At 36.5% G+C, this 22,603-nt stretch overlaps 1 protein-coding gene across 7 annotated transcripts in view; it reads right to left on the minus strand.

The window, feature by feature from the left end:
- The window catches only part of LOC129751184 (myocyte-specific enhancer factor 2-like), a 227,748-nt gene that overhangs the window by 75,263 nt on the left and 129,882 nt on the right, over positions 1 to 22,603 (minus strand). The window contains exon 1 of one of the 7 annotated variants that reach the window (XM_055746542.1): positions 14,923 to 16,045. The exons of the other annotated variants lie outside the window; for them this stretch is intronic. The gene's annotated coding sequence lies outside the window, so the exon portion shown is untranslated. Of the gene's footprint in view, positions 1 to 14,922; positions 16,046 to 22,603 lie in introns of those variants that run through there. 7 annotated transcript variants of the gene reach the window in all.

Here is a 22,603-nt window from a genome sequence, read left to right on the forward strand (position 1 = left end):
TTTGGAATTCTACTGAATCAATATTCCAATAAATGAATTTTAAAGGTCATCATTGATTTAAGAACCGAGCTCGAATCACATCGTTGCTCGGTAATTTTATTGACAGTTAGGCTGCAAACCGATCCATTCCAAAGTTGTCCATCCAAGAAACACTTCTCGAAAAATTTAGGAAAACGAAATAAAAAAAACAACAGCATACCTTCCTTCCAGCGAATTCGAAGCCGAAAAATACCTCTTAGTTTTATTTTTCGAAAAAAAAAAGAAATAAAAAAAGAAAGGTTCGCCTTTCCCGGGGTCCGATTTGGTTTTCCACGAAGTGCCACAAGCCAAGAGGAAAAACCGGGTTCGAAAATTCAATGTAAATTGAACCCATCCGGGCGCGCGCGTCCAAAGAGAAATCTCAGGATGCTAGAGCATCCTTCTCATCGGCACCATCTTACAACTAACAGTGCTTCCACGCTGCTAATGTCACTCTTAATTTCTGATTACTTTATTTGTGTCGCGCTCCCTGGGTATTTGCTGTTAGGTCGAGTGTGAATGTTCATCTCGCCCCGAAAGATTCGAATGCTGTTGATGGGGAGACCGACTTGAATTTGGTTTCGTTTGCCAAAATCTTCTTGAAGTCGATGTATTCGATTTATTAAAATTTTATATTTACATTAAAGGAAAAAAACTGATAAAGAATCCTTTCAAGAATTTAATTAAACTAAAACAACTAAATTTTTTTTCCAAATGTTTTTCCTAATATTTTTTACCAGTGCCGGTCTAGTGTTTACGGTTGATTGTTGCTACTGTTTGATGAGTGATTTGGTCTTCTTCGAGTGTACTACTGAGAGACTTCTTCCAACGAAAAATTTCAACGAAACATTCCAACTATAGTGTGATCTTGATGGCAGCAGCTTAATTTGCTAACAAAATCCATACTAAATTGTTAGACTCTGACGACTTTTTTCGGTGTTGATCTGAACGTTTAAAGAAAAAACTTAGATTTAAGAAAAAGATTGCTAACATTCTTATTAGAATGGAATGTCCATACTCTCCACCAAAAAGTAAACTTAAATCATACAGATATTCACCAATTGAACATTTATGAAGAAATACCTTCCGAAAACAAAAATTATAAAATACCACTGAAGAAGGTATATACCTATCATATTTCTACTTAAAGGTTTTCAACGAATGAAGGTTACGAGGGCGCCGAATTATGTAAAGCTACTACAGTCGTTTTCCGCGGACGGAGGATCCAAGTGAGAAAGAAACACAAACAGTGTGGAAATCGTATAACATCAACAACATTAAGAGAGCCAGAAGCGGAAAAAATCCCGAAACCATTCTCCCTGAATGGAAGGAAGTGCCGTTTACGTACAAATATGAGCCAGGGAAAAAATACAAAAAAAACGTCAACTGATCACTGCAGGGTCTTCTTCATCAAAAACATCGACGTTCCTGTGCCCTAACCAGTAGATAAATACTGTAGAAAGTAACTAGCGTCTTTCCTTCGAGTTATCGCAGATTTCCCTAAGAAGCTATGTACAGTAGACTGAGTCGATTTGTGGTCATTTTTGAATTTTTCAAACGCTGGGGTCTAAAAAGCTAAGTTTTGCTTCAAAACTTATCCATGATTTTTTGCAGAATTTGCGTCCATGCGCTAGAACAAATGGCGTCGTTGTGGACGGAAGAATCCAAGGAAAAAAAACATTGGGATGACAAAACACCAAGTCAGGCAACAACTGTTCCTGGAAAATTTATGACCGCTAGGAGTAGTCTCGTGTCCCGAACAACGACCAAGAAAACTCCGACTGATGTGGATTAGTGAAAATTTGTGCTCTGCGCCCCCGGGGTTCTCTGACGCATCTGCCCGAAGACACAAGCATACGTTCACACGCACCTATTAGAACTGTAAGGGTTTTTGTTTCTCAATTTTTGTTTTCATCGTTCATTTGACTTTTTACAGCGTTTCTTGGCTTGATGGACAGTGCCTAGGCCCAAAAACATGTTTCGGATAAAAGCCATGAGTTGATTTTTTGAAAAATTTCCAATCCAACTGAAGTCAGCAAATATTATTTAGAGAACTGGAAATTGGCTCTGGTTTTTCAGGTTTTCGAATCCAAAATTCATACAATTGGACAGTTATAAAAGATTTTCAAAGGGATATTTTGCAAAACAATAAAATACTCGAATCTCTACTGCTTCAGCAATCTTTCGAGTTCCGGAAGGGTCGTTAAGACGAATGTTGATATTCGATCAAAAAGACGTTAGGAAAAATGAATATAAGGCCGTAGAACTGTGTAGGACTTACATGATAGTGGAAATGGATGTATGGAAAAAATTTCATGTTCGAATTTCGAAAACCGACCATCTACATTTTGTTGGTTTTCCCAAAAAACTGACCTGTGCAAAATTTGAGCTCAATCGGACTTGATTTAGGGGTGCCTCAAAGCACTCAAAATTTCATTTTTTACCCTCAAAAATCACCAAAGGAAATCGGAAGAATCGAAATATTTATTTTGATGCCAAATGACTAAAAAATACATAAAAGGTCGAAATCTGATTGTTGTGGTCATGAAAAGCCATTGGTGGACTGTGGGTGCGGCGCTTGGCAAAACGACCACTGGTGGGACTCACTCCCCCTGCGGGAGCGAGCCTCTCCTAGACAACCCCTGGTGGCTGTCTCACCAGTGCACAGTGGTGCAGAACATCAATCTAGCTGTACGAAATTAATAGCGCCCAGGGATGAAGAGATAGACATTTGATGTCTTCAGCAACATTGTTCAGTTTTACAAGGAGCATATTCTAGTATCAAAATTTTTGCCGAGGGGTCCACCGATAGCGAGATAAAAATGCTAACTTTTTTGTTTTTCAAATTAGAGCTTTGATGTCTTCGACAAAGTTGTTTATCTGATCAAAATACATAAGTTTGTTGAATATGTCAAAGTCCTATCACATCACCCTGAGGAGTTACAGTCAAAGTAAAAAAAATGTATTGAAAAAACAGTTTTTTGAACCTGACACGTTGTAGATTGGATAAAATGGTTCGCTGTCTTTGAAACAAAGTTGTAACAAGCCACGATCTACATTTGTCTCATACATTTTGGTAGGTTTAGAAGTTGCTGAAGCTCTATAGAAAGCATATAGTGCATTTTATTGGCAATTTTGGAAGGCTCGTCCATCGAAAAGTGCACATTTTCGCAACACCCCCTTTTTTGTGATTATTTTTGATGATAAGCGGAACCATTTCCATTAGAAATTAGCGCGGAAATCGGTGGAACTAGTAGAGATTTGAATGATTGAAAATACACATTTTATGAAAAAATTACCTATTTTACTTTTAGAAAAAACGTTAAAACATTTAATTGATTAATAAAATGTTGCAGTTTTCTTTTAAATGTTTTGTTTTATTAAAAAGCATTTAAATTCTATTCAAAATTATGACTCAACGAAAAGACAAAAGCGAATTGCTTGTAAGATTGGTTACTTGGAACCAGTTGAAGCAGTTATATTGTAATGACAAAATTCTTTTATTCATTTAAATAATATCAAATAATAATTTAGTGCTCTACCAAATTTAACAGATAAGTTCCATTTGTTTTTTTTAGGTTTAAATGATTTGAAATATCGAATTTCAATGTCTTTTTTTTATCAAACAAACTATATTAAAGAAAACTGTAACATTTTATTAATCAATTAAATGTTTTAACGTTTTTTCTTAAAGTAAAATAGGTAATTTTTCCATAAAATGTGTATTTTCAATCATTCAAATCTCTACTAGTTCCACCGATTTCCGCGCCAATTTCTAATGGAAATGGTTCCGCTTATCATCAAAAATAATCACAAAAAAGGGGGTGTTGCGAAAATGTGCACTTTTCGATGGACGAGCCTTCCAAAATTGCCAATAAAATGCACTATATGCTTTCTATAGAGCTTCAGCAACTTCTAAACCCATCATAATGTATGAGACAAATGTAGATCGTGGCTTGTTACAACTTTGTTTCAAAGACAGCGAACCATTTTATTCAATCTACAACGTGTCAGGTTCAAAAAACTGTTTTTTCAATACATTTTTTTTACTTTGACTGTAACTCCTCAGGGTGATGTGATAGGACTTTGACATATTCAACAAACTTATGTATTTTGATCAGATAAACAACTTTGTCGAAGACATCAAAGCTCTAATTTGAAAAACAAAAAAGTTAGCATTTTTATCTCGCTATCGGTGGACCCCTCGGCAAAAATTTTGATACTAGAATATGCTCCTTGTAAAACCGAACAATGTTGCTGAAGACATCAAATGTCTATCTCTTCATCCCTGGGCGCTATTAATTTCGTACAGCTAGATTGATGTTCTGCACCACTGTGCAGTGGAGGCAAGTCCTCGGACTGTACCTGGAGGCCAAGGCCGTGTCGATGTGAGCGCTTGGGAAAACAACCACTGATGGTCCGCTCCCCTCGTGGGATTGGACCTTAAGAGACAACCACGCATGGTTGTCCCATCAGTGGAGGCAGGTCCTCTTGACGCTGCTTGGCGGCCAAGGCTCGGGGGGATCTCGATCGCCTGGTTGACCGAGATCCAAAACTCTTTCTGGATGAGGGGGCTCTGAAAAGAGCCGATTGTGGCAGCTGAACCCGGGAGCAAGGAATCGGAGCGAAGCACCAGAAGAAGCACTAGACACTCATTCTTTACATTTTTATACTATTTTATTTCTCTTCACTTATTTCTATAATTTAAAAATTATATACACTTTTCACTGCCGTCCCATCTTGACGGTCTGACAGTTTGATATCGACTGACTTCCCGGCGCATAAAGAATGCGCCCTTAAATAGGCTGACGAGCAAGCACACAAGCACGTGCTCGCGCCAGATGGAACCGCCTAGAACAGTGGTTTTCAAAGTGGTCCCTACCGCCCCCTTGGGGGCGTTGAGAGCTTTGAGGGGGGCGGTGAGCTAAACTTTGGAATTTGGGGGGCGTTGGAAGGGCTCTGGGGGGCGATGGCGTCATTTTAAAATTCACATTATCACAAATTACGGAACAACTTAGAATTGAAATGACAACGAGTACGTTCAATGCCCAACAATGAAACGATATTGAAGAACTCAGAAACCAAATTATAGCCGGGTTGAGGACAAATATCTGTGAACTCACAGAGTTGGCAAGTTTTTGACTTTCTAATTCACAATCACAAACAATTTTTTTTTAAATAGTCGAAGATGTCGTATGTATACGATCTGTATATTTATCTGGTTTTGTGAGTTTATTTTGGATTGTACTAAAAAGCATAAGTTTTGGATGGCAATGTATTCCGGGTCATATGAACTTGATAAATTTTAAAGTTTATAAAATTTCTGAAAATCTTTAAAATGTATTGTCTTAAAAAATTGCCAAAGAATCCTTCGATTGAAATCTGTGATAAAAGGCAAAAGGAGAATGCCAACATGTCAAAGGATCCTTTATTTTCAAAAGTAGGTTAATTTTTTGTGAATAATTGAAGGAAAATTTATTTAGTAATATAATTAGTAATTTTCCAAATGTTATAAGATAATTTTATTGTTTTCAAGTTTAAGGATTTGTCTTGAAAAATATTTTTTTTTAAATTCCAGTCTTGGTGTTTGAGGCAATTTGATTTTGCATTTGTTTTGAGTTAAGTCTTGCTACAATTGATGGCTACACGTTGGCCTTTCGATCTTCTCAAGTCAATTATAACAATTTTTAAATCTGCTACATTGAACTACCATATAATTTCAAAAGTTTATGGTTTCTTCTCTTTTCTTTTTAAAATTTTTTCATAAACTCTCTCAAGGGGGAGTTGAGCTAAAAAAATCAGTGAAAGGGGGCGGTGAAGGAAAAAAGTTTGAAAACCACTGGCCTAGAACATTCCATCTCGCTTTCAGTGAGAGCAGCCGCCTTGCTCTCTCGGTGTGGTCGCTTATCGGACTGAACACTGATGTTAGCTCGATAAAAAAAAATTGTTTAAGATCTACTTTAAAATTTCTAAAATCACGTAAGCAGGAACCAGAAACCAGAGGATTTTTCGGAAAATCAACTAAATCTCAGAAAGTCGATTTTTGGCCAACTTTTTATTTCGGGACGACACCAGATCTCGATGTTTTATGCATTTTTAAGTCATTAGGCATTAAAATGAAAATTTCGATTTTTCGGATTTCCTTTTGGCCCCCCTTAAGTGATTTCTGAAATTTAAGAGTCGATTTTTGACAAAAACAAATTTTTTTTCGAGAAAACATCAGATTTTTTTTTGATGCATTTTTAAGTGGTATAAAAATTGAAATTTAGATTTTTCCAATTTCCCTTTGATAATTATTGAGGGCAAACAACCGAAACTTTGAGCGCTTTGAGGCACCCCTAAATCAAGTCCGATTGAGCTAGAATTTTGCACTGGTCAGTTTTTTGGGCCAATCTTCTAAATGTTTATGGTCGGTTTTCAAAATTAGATGATGAAATTTATCCCATACTTCCATTGCCACCCTTACCTACATATATGTATGATATATATGACATTAAACATCCCCCCAAAAGAGAGAATATTTTCAAAATATAGCTAAACACTTTCTCTAAAGAAGCTTAGTGAAAAAAGGCCGGCCACAATATTCTCAGATTGAGTCAGTAAAATTAGTCATTACGTAGGTTGAAAAATCGAAGGTATTGATGAAAAATAATTTCAAACAAATTGAGTAGCAATAAATAATCCGTATAACACGGATTTTGTGATCCGAAGATTCATGAAGAATACTTTTCCAAGTCAAAGTAAAAACAATTCAAAATAAGGAGGCTCCAGATATTCGTGGGCTGGTTTTCTTTTCACTTTTCTATACTCATTTCATACGACCATTGTCAAATTTTCACTTGTACACTGTTTTGTTTCCGTTATATGCTGAAAACTTCATGAAAAGGTCATTTTTTTCTTGAGTATTTTAATGGCTTTTTTTGAGAAAACTTCTGTTTTTATAATCTATTGTGGTTGGTATTGAACGTATTTTGATTATCATATCTAATCCTACATGATGAAAATATGTTGCATGATGAAGCAATTTATATTCGGTGTCAAATCTTATATCAAGGATAACTCGAGAACGAATCAGGTAAATGGAACAAAATCTGGCATGGGAGGAGGACATATGGATGCAAGAAATGTTTCCATGAACGTTTAAGACTCCTTTCTCTTTCCAGTAGTGGGAAGATAGAAAGATGGAGATACAATATTTTTTGAAAAATTACAGAACTTTTAAAGCAAATAAAATCAAATTTGGCATGGAAGGGTAGGTCGAGTACAAGAAATGACTCCTTGATGGTTTGAGACCACTTCCTCCTTCCAGATAGAAATTGGCAGATAGGCAGAAAAGCAGGGGCCACCCATACAATTTTTTAAATAACTCGGAAACTCTTCGAGTAAGAAGAACCAGATTGGCGAGGATATATCTTACTTTCAGGAAACAAGAAGGGAAAAGGTCACCCTTAAACATTTTAAATAACTTCGGAACTGTAGGAGAAATGGAAGGCAATATGGTATAGAAGCGAATTTTAAAACAAGAAAAAATCGTCCAAGAGTTCCAAAAATTATATCTTTGGATTTTAAATATTCCTTGATTCTCGCAGAACATTTCATATAAACAAATCTTTAACCTAACTTTTACCCCAGAAAAGATATTCAAGGTTATGTTTTCAAAACACTTTTTTAATTTAAGCGTTTTTGACAGTTCATTTAATTGCTGTTTAACCGTAGGATGAAAATAAAAAAATCACGAAGAACTTTTTTAAATAATTTTCATTGAATTCAGGTTTTTTATTTTGAAAAAGTTATAACTTTTTAATGAAATACTTTGCTTCTTGACATGCTACCAAAAATATTAGCTTTAGAATAGGCAAAACCAATAATTAAAGAGAAATTTCATTTCAAGCTTATTTTAATTTTCTGGAAGATTTAATACGTAAACATTTCTCCTTCCATATAGATATCAATACAAAATTGAAACGCGTTGCGCTAAATCAGGAATCAACCAAATCATCTCTTATTTTACACTGATGCTCAATGACTCAAAAAACATCGAAAAAACATATGTGTGCAAAAATTATTTTTTTGCAGCGATCTAGTGGTCACTCATATACAATTTTCATAACAATTCGAGAATTAATAGGGAAAAATGGGACCAAATTTCCCAAAGGAGAGCAAACGGAGCCAAATGAGGCATGTGACTTAATTTTGTAACGAATATTTTTTCTGGAATTGGAATAGGAAAAGGGAGGAGTCCTTAATTCGGTGAAATAGCATAAGGGAGAGTTATAGAAAACAGTTCATATAACTAAAAAAAAATGAAGCAATTAACACAAGAGCCATCATTTAGGATTAAAAAAAATTGTTAAAAAAAACAATTTTTAAACACGGTAAGAAAATTTAATAAAAAACAATCCATTTCAGAACATTTTAATTAATCAGTTAACACTCAAGTTGCAGATTTTTTTAAGAGATTAACTGAATTCTTTTGATATTAAGTCCAATATGTTGTACAAATAAATAAAAAATAAAAAAAAAACATCACAAATTTCATTTATTTTGGAAAGGTGTAGCAAAGCACATCGGGTCAGCCAGCTGAGAAAAAAAATAGGAAATAGTGAAACTATATCACACTTAGAAAAAAAATGGATTATTGATAACAATTCAGATTTCAATTCATATGCTAGCTTATGAACTTTCAGAATTCTAAACTCAAAATTTTTAATTCAATTTCAAACAAAGACACTTTTAAAAAGGGAAGAGTGAAGAGACATGTTATCTGGGGCGACTTGATTCCTCAGCCATATCTCGAAATCAGAATGTACTACAAAGATCCGAATGTTCTAGAAAAATTTGCTTAATGCAGAAAAACATCTATGCTGTTACCTCAATAAATTTTAATTTTTTTTTTGTTTAAAATGTTTGCCTACAAAAATAATAATAAAAATATTATTTTCAATATGTTAATCGTTCTAGTATTATATGAACTTCAAAATGCCATATTCTCAGAGCAATGGTAATTTTTCAGATTTTTGTTTGAAGAAAGTTTTGTAAAATTATCGTTATGGGTTAAGTCCTGATCCCTTGAGTTCCAAGATACAGTTTTTCTTCTAAATACACAGATCGTGATCATCATTTAGCACGAGATTACTGAAAATAAAAAAAAAACAATTTTTGTTATTAAATAACAAACATACATTACGGTGATTAATCCATTTAGCTTGAAAGTTTGTCCGGTTTATCATTCCGGATTTCATTGGAAAATGACCGGATTTCTTCACTTTTTTTTGTTAAATTTGAACAAATTTTATTTTTAAAAAAATAATAAAAAGCTTTTCGGAAGCCTTAAATACAATCTAAATTCTGTTGGTGAGTTTTGATGGAAATTTTTTTTTCAAGTTTGTTTTTGTTGAGTAATTTCTTGGTTTTACAAAATTTGCCTGGATATTTCGAGTTTCTTTGGTTTTTACCAAAAGTTTTGTTTGTGACCAAATCTATTGTATATAATGTGTGTTAAATTTCCTTTAATTATTTTCAATTATTGTAAATCGTAAAATATTGAACCATCCTAGTATAAGAAAAAAACATACCAGTGAGTTACCGAATGAACTGTTTTGACACGGTAACTCACCAACCAGCTGACCAAAGCAATAACAAAGTCAGCATAAATCAGTCAAAATAAATTCTCGTGGCAGCAACATCGTCTCCGTGTTGTTTGTTCCGTCGGTCGAGTAAATTAATAAAGTATTGTTTTATTCGTGAAATTCGGTGTATATTTGCGTTTCCAAATCGCATCCGAAACCCGTAACGACAAATATTGTGCTGTGCGACGAATTGTGGACCGATTAAGTGCACAACAAAACCTTCCTCCTGACCCGTCGGCAGTGGAGAAGCTGCGAACAAAGCGCTAATTGATTGGCTCACCCGAGGTGTACCCGCTGCTGTTGCTGTTCATTGCTGTGTCACGGAAGCAGCAAATGGTAAAGCCTCCGATTAATTTGAACCCGGTAAGCTACCCCCTGAATCCTCAACAAGTTTCATCCGTGGGATCAAGTATAATTCTAATTTTAGGCGCATTGAAATTTGAAAGTGTCAGAAAGTTCTAAAGATGGTGAGTGGCTATTATTTTTTTTAAAGATATGATGAGAACAAGAAAATGGGATCAACTCTCCCCATTCACCCCTGATGTTTACAGACAGCATTCAAAATCATTGATCAAAATCTGTGCTAATAATTACAATATTGATTGCTATTTAAATTTTAAAAAAATACGTAGAATTTCAATTAAAACTACGAATTCAAACTCTCGATAGTGCTTTAAAACTGACTTCGGATTCCAAATGTGGGTTTACATTTTAGAGTAAGCCTGCCCGGATTTGTCCGAGTTTGCCCAGATATTGAATACAAAATTTGGGTTAAATCCGATCCGGCCCGGTTGCCCGGATTCCAATTGAAAAAGTCCGGATTTTGTCCGGATTTCATCACTTTATTCGTTAAAATCAATCTAAAATAATTAATAATTTAGGGATTTTCGGAACGCTAAAACACGATTAACATCTGCTAATAAGTTCTTATGAAAAAAAGAATTTTTGCAAGTAATTTTTTCTTGATTTTTGTTGAGAAATTACTGGGTTTTGACCGAATTTGCCCAAATGTTTCCCGGATTTTGGCAACCTTATTCTAGAGTTGATAGTTGTTTTCGACTGGCAAAAGTGTATAATAAATAGTTTATAGATTTTTTCTAGAGTATGTACAAAAATTTCATTCCACATCCTAATGTTTCACCTTTGGATTTTACTACGAAACATTGATTCACTTTTCGAATTCCAAAATACAATATAATTCATAATTGAATATTCAAACGTTCAATCTCAAAGTTGAAAAACATGAAGTTTCGGATCACAATTTTATGCCTAATTATTTTCAGATTCTGGTTTTATTGGACTCTAATCCGTCCCAGATTTTTTTAACCAGTTAGAGCTCTTGAAGTGTCAATATGAAACTCTCGACTAAATCCCCAATATCTCTCTAATTTCTCAACCGATTTGTAGAAAAATCATAGTTCAGGAAACCTCGTAATGTGACTTAAATATGTTTTTTTTTTTTTTTTTTTTATGGCGTTTAAATAGCTCGGGGAGCTGACGCTGGAAATGAAAATTAGAATAGTTTGGAGAAGAAAATTTAAAGTTTAGAGAAGGCAGCGTAGAATAGTAAGCGATCTTGAGACGTTGGTTAAACCATCAAGCACTTCATTATATCCATGGAATATGGATAAAATGCAGTTCAAGATAATAAACCAACCCCTCCCGATACCAGTTGGAGGAAGGACATGGGCGGGTTCGAGACTGGCCTCTACATACTCCCCACGCATCTAACTACATTTAATTTTTGTGTTATTAAAGGAATCATTTTAACTTATCTTATATGTTTTTCCTTCCTTCGTCGTCGTCTGTTGAACGTCTGCTTCGTGTCTCCGCCCCAATTCCACTGGTATGTGTGATGGGTTTCGTGATAGTTGTCTCGGGGTCCAGTCATCATATGACTCCGAATCGTATGCGCAGGGGTATATGAAAATAAAAGAAAGAGAAAAGGAGAGGAAAGAGAAATATAAAGGAAGGAATTAGTTCTTGCATGAAGTAATTGAAGTGTTATTTGCTGTTTTTCCCTAATTTTTTGCCTTTCATTTTCTAAATTTTGAAATTTTTGTTTTTCTTTTTAGAGTTTTTCCATTTCATTGCTAATCATACTATTTTACCAAAATATGGATGTGAGAGTTTGTTTTGCTTTTTGGAGCAAGCCTATTTCAAACTAATAAAAATTCTAGCTCAAATTAATAGTAGAAGTAAGCTACCTTATTCCTATCACAACATCACAAAATCATGAAAATTTACCAGAATATGGATATAAGAGCACATCTTACCGTACCCTACCTACCTCACATAGTTGAATGTTAAAATCCATCATAACTTACAAAAAATCTACATAGGGGTTCTATTAAAATATACCGCATGCCTATTGTAAAATGCCCGAAATCAGTAATTAGGACTACCTACTCATTGTTATTCTTCAAAACCGTACATTCTAATATATACTTCCATAGATGAATTTCAAACTAAACCGAAAAACGTAAAGATTTGCTAAAAATGAATAATTAAATAAAAAGCAAAAAAACGTCTTACCAAATGAAATATAACATTTTCCAACAACAGCATTCCCATCCAATGAGCCTCTAGTTCTTGTAAAATGCTTGATTTAAGAATAAGCCAACGAAATTCATAAACCGCAAATACACACTTACTAGAGCATTGGGGAGGCGAATACCATAACCTTTACCTAACATCGTAATACTTTTCACACGTTTTCTCTATTTTTAATTCTACAAGACTAAACCATCTAACTACCTAACCAAACGAATTATGCCCTATTGAAAGTATCAACTTTTATTATGGTAAATTGTGATACTTTCACTACCAAATGTTGCGATTGTTCTGCGGAAGGGAGGGCAAGTGTTTCAACTCCCATTCATCTTATCAACATGGATCATGAAAAAAATAGACATCTTTGAACCTACTGCTGAATTTAAACTAAATAAAGATGTCCAGCTCCTCTTCTAATTTAGGCCATATTATGACACCATGTTTAACAAGATTGTGTGTAACGACACTGTCAGGAAAATGATGGGTTGATCCATCATTTTCACAAACATACACACCGCAGCCGTTAACCCATTGCAACTTAGGGTACGGCGTAATGTGACTTAAATATGTTTATCAGATAATCAGAAAAAACATGCTTCGGCAAAAAACTAGAAACCAGATACCAAATGTCCGAAAAAAATTCTCTTAGTGTCTAAGGAAGCTGGAATTAAAAGTTATATCATGCGCATGAGGATAAATGTTTGAAAAAAAAATAAGAACATGACCTCAAGAAATGTAAAAAAAAGTGGTAAAAACCCATACTCAATCAACCGTCAAAATTGTTTCAGTTACAGTAGAAATTTTTAAAAAAGTTTATTGGAAAGTTTACATGATTTGACCCATTTCCGCATCTTAACATATTGTGGACCAACCGCGAGATATCTCTTTTTTCGCTTGACGCTCTTCACTGAAAAATATAACTTAAATGTGATACATTTTATAAAGAAACTTTATTCTACATAATTGTGGAGAACACATTAGATAACTCGAAATTTGAGTAATTTGGTCTAGTTGTTTCTGAGATGGAAAATGCCAAATTTAGGTGTTTTCGGCGTTAGATTTCTTTGCGATCATTAATGTGTTAAGATTCTCAAAATATGAACACAGACTTTTTGACAAATTTTTCAGAATCAGCTGTTTTTCGAATTTTTCACCAATTTGCAGTTTATGACATTTTATAATACTTGAATTCAACTTAACACTGGATATTCACACAATATTTTGGAAATTAAAATTGATCATTTGAGTTACATTACAAGGTTTCGAAAACTATTAATTTCGTACAAATCGGTTGAGAAACAAGAGAAAAAAGGCGATTTTAGCGAGGAGTGTCAAATTGAAACTGAAGGTTTGATTAGGGAGTTTTTTGTCTAGGAGTCTGGAGGAGTCAGAGAGCGTCCATAAAAAAGTAATGATTAAAAATTAAAGATTTCATGAATTCATTGGGGGTTACAGAATTTTTTTTATTTGGATGCACCCGAATAAAATTGCAAGCCGCCAAATTTGCAATAGTGTCATATTGACGCTCGGATTAGGGTTAACTTAATGGATCATTATGATTTTTTTCTCCATCAGCTCGTTTTTGACAGTAAAAAGTTTCCTTAAAATACTAAGGTCAACACCAGAGTATGTTCTGTACCTAATATTGTTAGAAATGTTTATCCAAAAACTGACGATTTCTGACAAAAGCATTCAAAACAACATTTAAATTTAAAATTCAAGCAATTGTTTCAGAATTTTTTGTTATAATTTTGGTTCTGGTGCATTCGATTTCATGAAATAATTCTAGTCTAAACTAACCATTTTTAATCCTTGAAATGACGTAAATATCTCAAATACTAGAAGTCGTAGATTTGAGGACATTGGAATTTTATCAAAATAGTAAATGTGCTGTTACTAAGAACAATTTAAACAATACACAATTTTAACAATTATGCAATGACGTTCATGAATTTCACTTACAAATTCCATAACATCATCCAGAATTCCGATATCCGGCGCCATTGCTTTCACTTACCAACACAACTCTACAGTCATCGCAATTGGCCAAATAAGCTCTTGCACACAAAAGCGCCACCATTCAGACAGCCAGGTGAGTCAAGGTAGCAGCACGCGTGGGCATTTTTCACCACCCACACTGAAATGGAACAGGACACGACGGAAACGCAAAGAAAATGTACGAAAACGAAGACAACTACTAAACCAGCTGCACTTTCGCACAGGAAAGAAAATATTATGAATGGACGAGTTCGACTTCCCACTTTTACCACTTACTTTCCCACATTCCGAACCCGAAAACCCAAAGGAATCCACCTCGGGAAAATTGCCCCCCGGAATAGGGATGGCAAAGGTTAGAGGATAATTCAATATTGGCACCAGCAGGAGTAGCACTAGTAGTACCTCTTGACTTTTCCAACTCTTTTCGGTTCCATCTTTTCCTAAGTGGGAGTAGCAAAATAGTTGGGGATGAGGGTGAAAATCAGATTTCTCAAGACTTGAGATTCGATTTTCCTCTTGTTTTCGTGTTCACAACGAAGCCGAGCACTTTAGCAGCAGCGGCAGCAGTGAAGGAGTTCATTATATGGGTTCAGAAGGGAAAAAAAATCTTCCCACTCTCACTCTCGACCAGATATTTTTTCTTTGAGGAAAGTCTGACTAAAGTTGATCGACTATAAGTATGGGAAAAGGAATCCACAAAAATATTTTTTTTTTCGGAGCTCACCTCATCAACTTCCCGTTTCCGTTTCGTTCAAGTAATTTCCGACCGATGTTGGTTTAAATCAAGCTCTTCCGGTGGCGTTTGGTTCCAGAGCGAAATCGATGTCGAGTTTTCCTCTGGCAGCACGTTTTCCAATAATATCAGAAGGCAGGCGTAGCAGAGAATCCGACCCCAAAATACCACAAACAGGCACTAATAATAAGATCCACACTCCCCCTTCTTCGAGAAACACCTCAAAACAAATCGCCACACCGAGATTTGTTTGAAAACATTTGCACTATTAATATCACACTGTGTTTGGTGGATGCCCGGTTATTATTATCGTACTTCCACTTTATTTTTAAAGTTTCACGCTATTTATTCTCCACGCGTCGCGATATTATTGGAATATATCGGAATAAAAATAAAACCCCCCTCTTGCTGGGTAGCGCTCAGAGTCGTCTAGTTGAGTCGAGACGGCGAGGAGGCCAAATAACCTTACACTGGCACTCTGCTTGCTCTTGCGACTGGCTTTGGCGAGCACTCTGCTCTGTGGGGCCTGGCCTGGGATGTCGGGAACCAATCGACCTGCCGTCAGCACTAATACCAACAATAAGAGCAAGAACACCAGGCTGGCAGTCAGAAATCGTGTGCTCTATATAATTGAACCATATACAACAACACAGCCTCACGAACACACACACTCGGCTGCTCTTCTTTCAGCTATTTAGTAGACTCCGTGGGGCACTCCGAATCTACTAACAACCCTTCTTCGTCTCACACCTCACCAGAGCTCTGAGATGCGCCTCATCAAACTCACTACTTAGCTATAGGTATGTATTATGATCCTGCTGCGAGAGCACACACTCGCGCGTCCTTCTCCTCCGTTCTTCTCCTCGCTCAGATGACAATCCAACAGAAGAAGAAAAATCCTCCGATAATTATCGACGTCGGCGACCACCACTGAGAACAGAAGAAAAAACAATCCGTTTCAAGAGACCAATAGCACTACACAAAGGCGACCGACGACAACACGGGCACGAGCACCAGCGAAGGCGACCTCTTCAAAGAACGACGACGGCACAGTAGCAGCAGCAACGATTTGACCTCTTGCATTATCGGACGCGAATCGTGGATTGACGGCCGAAGTCGAACCAACATCACGGCACAGTCTGCTCCTCGCACGCAAAGCGACAGGAAAAACCGATCGTCGATCGGGGAGGAAAATCTCATCCCTTTTTCCGAGAGGTCCTCTTTGCTTGAGAAAATCTCTCACACACTCTCTGTCTCTTGAAACTCAACCTTCTTAGCACCAACACAACCCAACAGCTGTTCGAAGGAAAAACAGAAGCGACGAAAAAAAACCATGGAAAACGTGTGATGGCATTTTCCTTTAGCCAGCTAATGGGCCGAGCGCCGCCACATGCCGAGACTCAAAACATGATACCTACCTAGCTACAGCAGTGCGGCGGCTGCCGCCGGGCGGCGAGAAAACGAATCACATGTTTGTAGTTGAGTGAACGGGGAGAGAAAACAAATGACGGCGACCATCAGCAGCAGCAGGAGGATTCGTCGTTTTCCTTTTTCGCGTGCTAGGGGTAATTCGATGATGACTCCTTCACGACCGAGTCGGTCGGTTTAGCTACTGTTATGGTTCTCTTTTCCTAAAAAGTAAAACGTGAGGAAAGGAAGGTGGGAAAACAGCGAAAACGGCTTGCAGAGGATCGGATAAGCGTTTTCCAAATCAGTGTTACCATCGAATCCTTTCGACTTATAATCTATAGAACGAAAGTATTCATTTGTTACTTATCGGCGTAATGAGTGCGAATTCTTTTCACATAAAAGTTCTGTAATGACATGATAATTCTTTCTAGGTAACCCTCGCGTAAATCGCGTTTTGGGTATGTCCTTTTGATAAAATCAATCGTTTCATTTTTGTTTAGAGGTTAGGGCTGAGGCCTTCCGTAAGGTAGTGTTCGTAAAGAACTGTCAATACATCCTTAAAGATTGTCCCATAATGTCTAAGCACGATTTTGATACAACCCGGAAAAACGCAAAAAAATATCGTGATGTACTTCTCTTCTGAGTCAGTTGTCGAAAATGGAAAAAGTAAACATTGGAGAGGTCCAAAATGCGATTCGGATGTACGGAGAGGAGAAAAGCAACTTTGTGAACAAACAAAAATCTGACCAGAAACCGGATCCGATGGACAAAACTTTGGACCGGAAAGTTATGTGTGCTAACTGCTAACACCAGTAGGAAGACTGCCTCAGTTCGGGATGTGACCAATAATGTGGGATCCCCTCGTAGTACTATCCATCATGCTAAGGTAAGATTGGGTCTAAAGACATACATGCAGAAGAATCACTAATCATCCACAGCCAGAACCTAAGTTTAAGTCCTGAAGAATAATAAAAACATGTTATCATTCTTCTTCTCTTTGTTCATGCTTTTAATAATATTAACCTAGAGACATTGAAATAATTAAAAACATAAAATGGTCGGGCCTACTGTGGACCAGAGAACGCAGAGACGTCAAGAACAAGGGGAAAGAAGAAGCGTGGACCACCAGTACCATTCGCTCCGAGAGACATCGCAGTGGAAGCATGTGCTAAAAAAGTGCTCCTTGTGGATAATGGAAGCTACACACTACCAAAAAAATCAGGAAAATTACATCACATATGATGTAAATAAAAAGAAGCATCACATATGACGGAATTTTCCGTGCCAGGTGAATATTCAACGTTCAATAAAATTAAGTACTGTAATATTGAAGAGCATGTAATATTAAAATGCATGTAACAAAAAAAGAACTGAATTTTCCGATTGGTTAGAATTCTTTTTCTTCTTTTATTTGTTTTGTAATTTGGGGATTTTCTATGAATGAATAAAACAAAAAGCAGCAACATAGAATTGTCACATTATTTGTATTGATATTATTGATCAAATCGTTGCTTATAATTAGCTAAATGTTCTTCTTAACATTATCATCATATAACACAACATCACGTATAACTATTAGCACTTAATTACAACTTTACTGATTGAAATCAGCACCATTCGTTAAAATAGATTTAACGCCCACACTGTTGGGCTATCTCGGGAATTCCTTTGACGTAACCATGTCTTTTGACGACATTTTAAATCGTCTCGATTACGACCTCTACCACCATCGCCTACACGACTAAGATCACCAACAACATGCCCTACTTGCAGCGCCTATCGCGAACCATTTACTGGATACTTTGAACACCTAAAAACGAAAATTATTTAGCATATTTTGCTTTATTTTAAGATCCACTCAAAGTACTTACCGATACGAATAAATGAACAACACAGCAGTGCAATATGGCAGCGAAAATGACCCACAAGTGACGAACGAACTTACGGCGGGATCGGAGTGATACCATCGATACGGCCGCAATGTTCGTTAGAGTTTCTGGTCCAGATTTAGGTAGCGATCCTTTCAGGGCCATCGTTGTCAACCAAGTGAAGGCTGAAAAAGGAAACAAAATAAATTTTTCATTAAATTATCCTATTAATATGAAACTAAATTGTCTTTACCTCTGGAAATTCTCCTGCCTGAAACCTCTTGAAACAAGTGATGCACAAATTGTGATGTGTTTGTTTACTGTTTGTCTGCAGCAAATCGACTAAAACCAAGAAAGTCTATCGCTGCGCTCTCGTATTTTGTCATTTAAAAAGCGAATCTGTCTTAATGTCGCGGAACTCGACTGATGAACCAAATTAATGCAGAATGTTATGTAAAAACGCCTTTTCGGTTGGTTTTATTTTACGTGTTATTATAACATTCAGTCTAATTTAATTTTACGAGAAAAAAAATCTTTGCTTATACACGTTTTGTTACTTTCATTTTAAATTTCAGTGCTGTTAAGAAATCACCATTTCTAAGAATACATCGAAAATCGTATTCATTGTCATGTAATATTCATAAATTTCGTTTTCAGTGTTCACACTATGATATAAATTTGTAAAATTACATCTTATATGATGTAAACAAAAAGAAGCATCATAAATGACGGAATTTTACATCATGAAAACGTGTTCTGTGTCATGTGATATTAGTGTGATTCAAATTTGAGTGCTGTTAATGGTTCAACCTTTTTGATTTTGTAAATTTACATTATGAATTCGCGTTCAATGACGTGTAATATTAGGGATTTTCAATTTCAGCGCTCTTAAGGATTCAGATTTTTTTTCTGTGTATGCAATATGCCCCATCCTTCAGCGGCTGGAAATGAGTTACTTTGCACACGGAATTCATTAAATTCTTTAACAATGGTAACCATCAACAGCATTATCAAACAAGGTTCTATATCTGGAGAACTAGAAATAATTTGATATTAAAAATGTTAATATTTGCTTTATTGATTTCTTTGTATTACCATTTCTGGTCATCGACTAAGGGTAAAGCGCCTTTACCCGCTCTTAAAAGTTAAAAAGGACAAAAAAACATTAGAACAAAAATCCTTTTAAGGTCTTTGAGAGCTCGAAAGTTTTATTTTTGGATTGTATTTAGTCAGATACAAAAGTATTTGACTTATCTAGTTTTAAGTAAAATCCGTATAAAATAAATAAAACGAATTATGTTTTCTTAACAGAATGAACAAGTTAAAGAATTCTTTTCAAAATCCACAAGCAACATTTTTATGATAGAATTAAATAATTGGCAAAAAAAGTTATATATATAACCTAATTATCAATGATACTTAGCTTAGTGCAGCTACATAGGGCTATTGCTACACACACATTCAAGAGGTCTGTTGGACACACATCAAAAGTTTTTATTAGCGGCAAAAGCAAAATTTATCTAAAATGTAGTATTTTCTGGGGATGTATGCTAAAAAAGAATTATTTGTTATATTTCGAATCATCCGCTAACAAATGGGAATAGTTTTGTTGATATATGATTGAAGATTAGTCCGGGAACAAGCTGAGCAAAATTCAAAAAAAAAATACCAACCATCTATATGAGGCACTAAGAACGGTTCCACAGATTTTCTGTAGGCAGACTGTGGTCTATCTCATTGAATTTTCAACCAGGAAGATGAAGTTCAAAGCTTGCATCGTTAAATTGAGTAAAAAGTTCTAGCAATATGCATTTGGCTTCCACCAAAACTGGTCGAACCCATCCCAGAATCTTCGTTTTTTCAGCGTTCCTTACTCGAAATCATAAAAAGAAACTTAACAAGTAAACATGTATACTAGCTTTCTAGAAATGTGCTCTACTACAGAAATTTTTCAATAGAATTCAAAATTTTTCAAAAAGAACTAACTTTCTTCCGTAGAGTCGTATTCATTTTTCTTGAAGCTGCCACTTTTGTTTGCCCAACGGCTTACTTTTTATATTGCACTGGCAGCTAAGCCCTATTTCTTAAAATTTCATCAGTTTGCATTAGGAAATGAAACAGAAACGCACCACCTAATATCACCTTAAAATCACTTTTTTCAACTGCAGTTAATATTCGTACATTCAGATTTTTTAACATAAACGTGCACTCTGATATTTGGTAACTTCAGGGCATTCGTTTGTTGCATAAATAATGGATGCCTTTCCGGATGATATTTCACCGGTATTACGCAGGTGGAATCTTCTAAACTTTATCCCAGCCTTCACTTCAATACTTTTTTCGACAATTTTATGTCATTTTTCCGATGTTAAATTTAAAGTTTGATGAAATTTTCACGGACGAAGAGAAAAACGTGTGCGGTTGGCAAAAGTCATCGCCTACTTCGGGAAGTAGAGAGCCTAAAGACATAGAAGCAGAAGCTCGGAAATTGTATGATCGACTCCTGTTTGGAAAAACGGTATGTTATCATCGACGACGAAACCTATTGCAAGTTTGATTACAAAACGCTTCCGGTGACCATTATTACACTGTTCAGGATGGCTAAATGTTGGCGAGATCGAGACATGATTTTTCACAACAACAAAAATCGATGAAAAAGCAATGATTTGTCAAGCCATATGTAAGTTTGGCACGCATTCTGATTCGCTCGTGAACATTGACACAATGATTACAGATGATTACGACCAAGAGTGCCTGAACCGTCTCCTTCTGCCTGTCATGATCCTTAAGCATGATCACACTGTTTCAGCCTGATTTTCCACCAATTCATCACTCACAAGACACGATGGCTTGGTACCGTCCCAACAAAGTCCAGGTCGTACCGAATAATATGAATTCGCCAAATAGTCTTCAAGCGAAACCGATTGAAACTTTATGGGCCCTTACAAACTCGACTTTGAGAAAATATGTGAAGCCTGCAGATTCTTTCGAAAACTCTGCAAAAGACTGAAAAAAGTTGTCAAAATCATCACAAATCAGTATGTGTTGAAGCTAAGAGCAGTCCTCGATCAAAAACTTGATCACAGGCCAACGATTGACTGGAATCTATTTTTTTTATTGATTCACCGAAAAAAAAGACTACATATAAATAAAGCACATAAAAATGAATAAAATTGGTTTTGCTCCTTAATTGTGTTCATACTGTTCATTTTAGATAGTGCTTAGACATAATGGGACACCCTATACTCTTGGTAAATTCACGTTTAAGTTATTGAAGTTTATTGGCATAGGATGATCTCGGCGTATAATTGCAACTGGCGCAGTTCAGGGGGTGCGCTAAAAGGATTTTGTGTATAAAAAGAAGCCTATTTGAGAAAATAAAGTTTATCCAGACTTTCCAGAACGTGTTGGCTGTTTTCTCTCCTTTCCACTCTTTCTGAAAGTGCTCCTTGCTGATTCTCTCAACACAGGCACACGGTTGGCTACTCTGATCTCTGGTCAAAATTCCCATCCGATACTGCAATTGCGCTTTACCAATGAATGGAAGGCCATAGTTGTATTAGCGCGCTTCATCGCATACTCTTTTACGAATCACAGTAGAGGCTGAGAAATATATCAGCCTCTACTGTCCCGATTCGAGACTTGAACTCTCGTATAACAACTTGTGATCATGCCTTTACTGGTGGGCCCGCTCTTTTAGCAATACTTTCGTGTGCTCCACCGCTATTCGAATCCACACAGCGTGCCCAAAACTACGGATTTTTCCGCACATCAACGGATTTCTCCCTAGATACGCAGTAGATATTGTTATTGTTTCATCTCGGAATGCTTTACAGCTGGGTTCGGACACACTCGACTTAGATGCATCCCAACGATAGAGTCATCCTTCACCGGTCGCGGACTGGTGATGGTTCCAACTCCTCTGCAGGCCAGTCATAATCTGGGTCATATCCTCTGGACAATATTGTCGGTTGTCGTGTCAGGTCCACAGGCGGCAGCATGTTCGTGAACACCACGTGCTACGCGCGCGGCCTCTCGACTGGGCAGGTTTTTTTTAAGTTGTTAACCACGGTTGGTACACCCTAGCTAACGGATTGTATTCCAAGGCACGGCGAGTCATCGCGCCCCCCAGTTTGCTAGTCTGGGTCCATGGGAACAATGAGATAACTCGTGATGTACTCCGTATTCCCTAAACTCCACCTGGGACCGCAGACCTAGTTCCCATCGCGAACTGTTTAACACACTATCCTTCAATAGTAGAATGTCTTTATGATAAGAGGTCGGGTCTCTCCTCTTGCTCTGCGAAGTAGTTCAACCTCTCCGTGGTGCAGAGTGGAAACGTGTCTACAGACTTGTCACCTGTAGGCGTACGGCCGAGAGAACTACACGTCACA

Source organism: Uranotaenia lowii, chromosome 3 (genome assembly GCF_029784155.1).
Source record: "Uranotaenia lowii strain MFRU-FL chromosome 3, ASM2978415v1, whole genome shotgun sequence".
NCBI lineage: Eukaryota > Metazoa > Arthropoda > Insecta > Diptera > Culicidae > Uranotaenia > Uranotaenia lowii.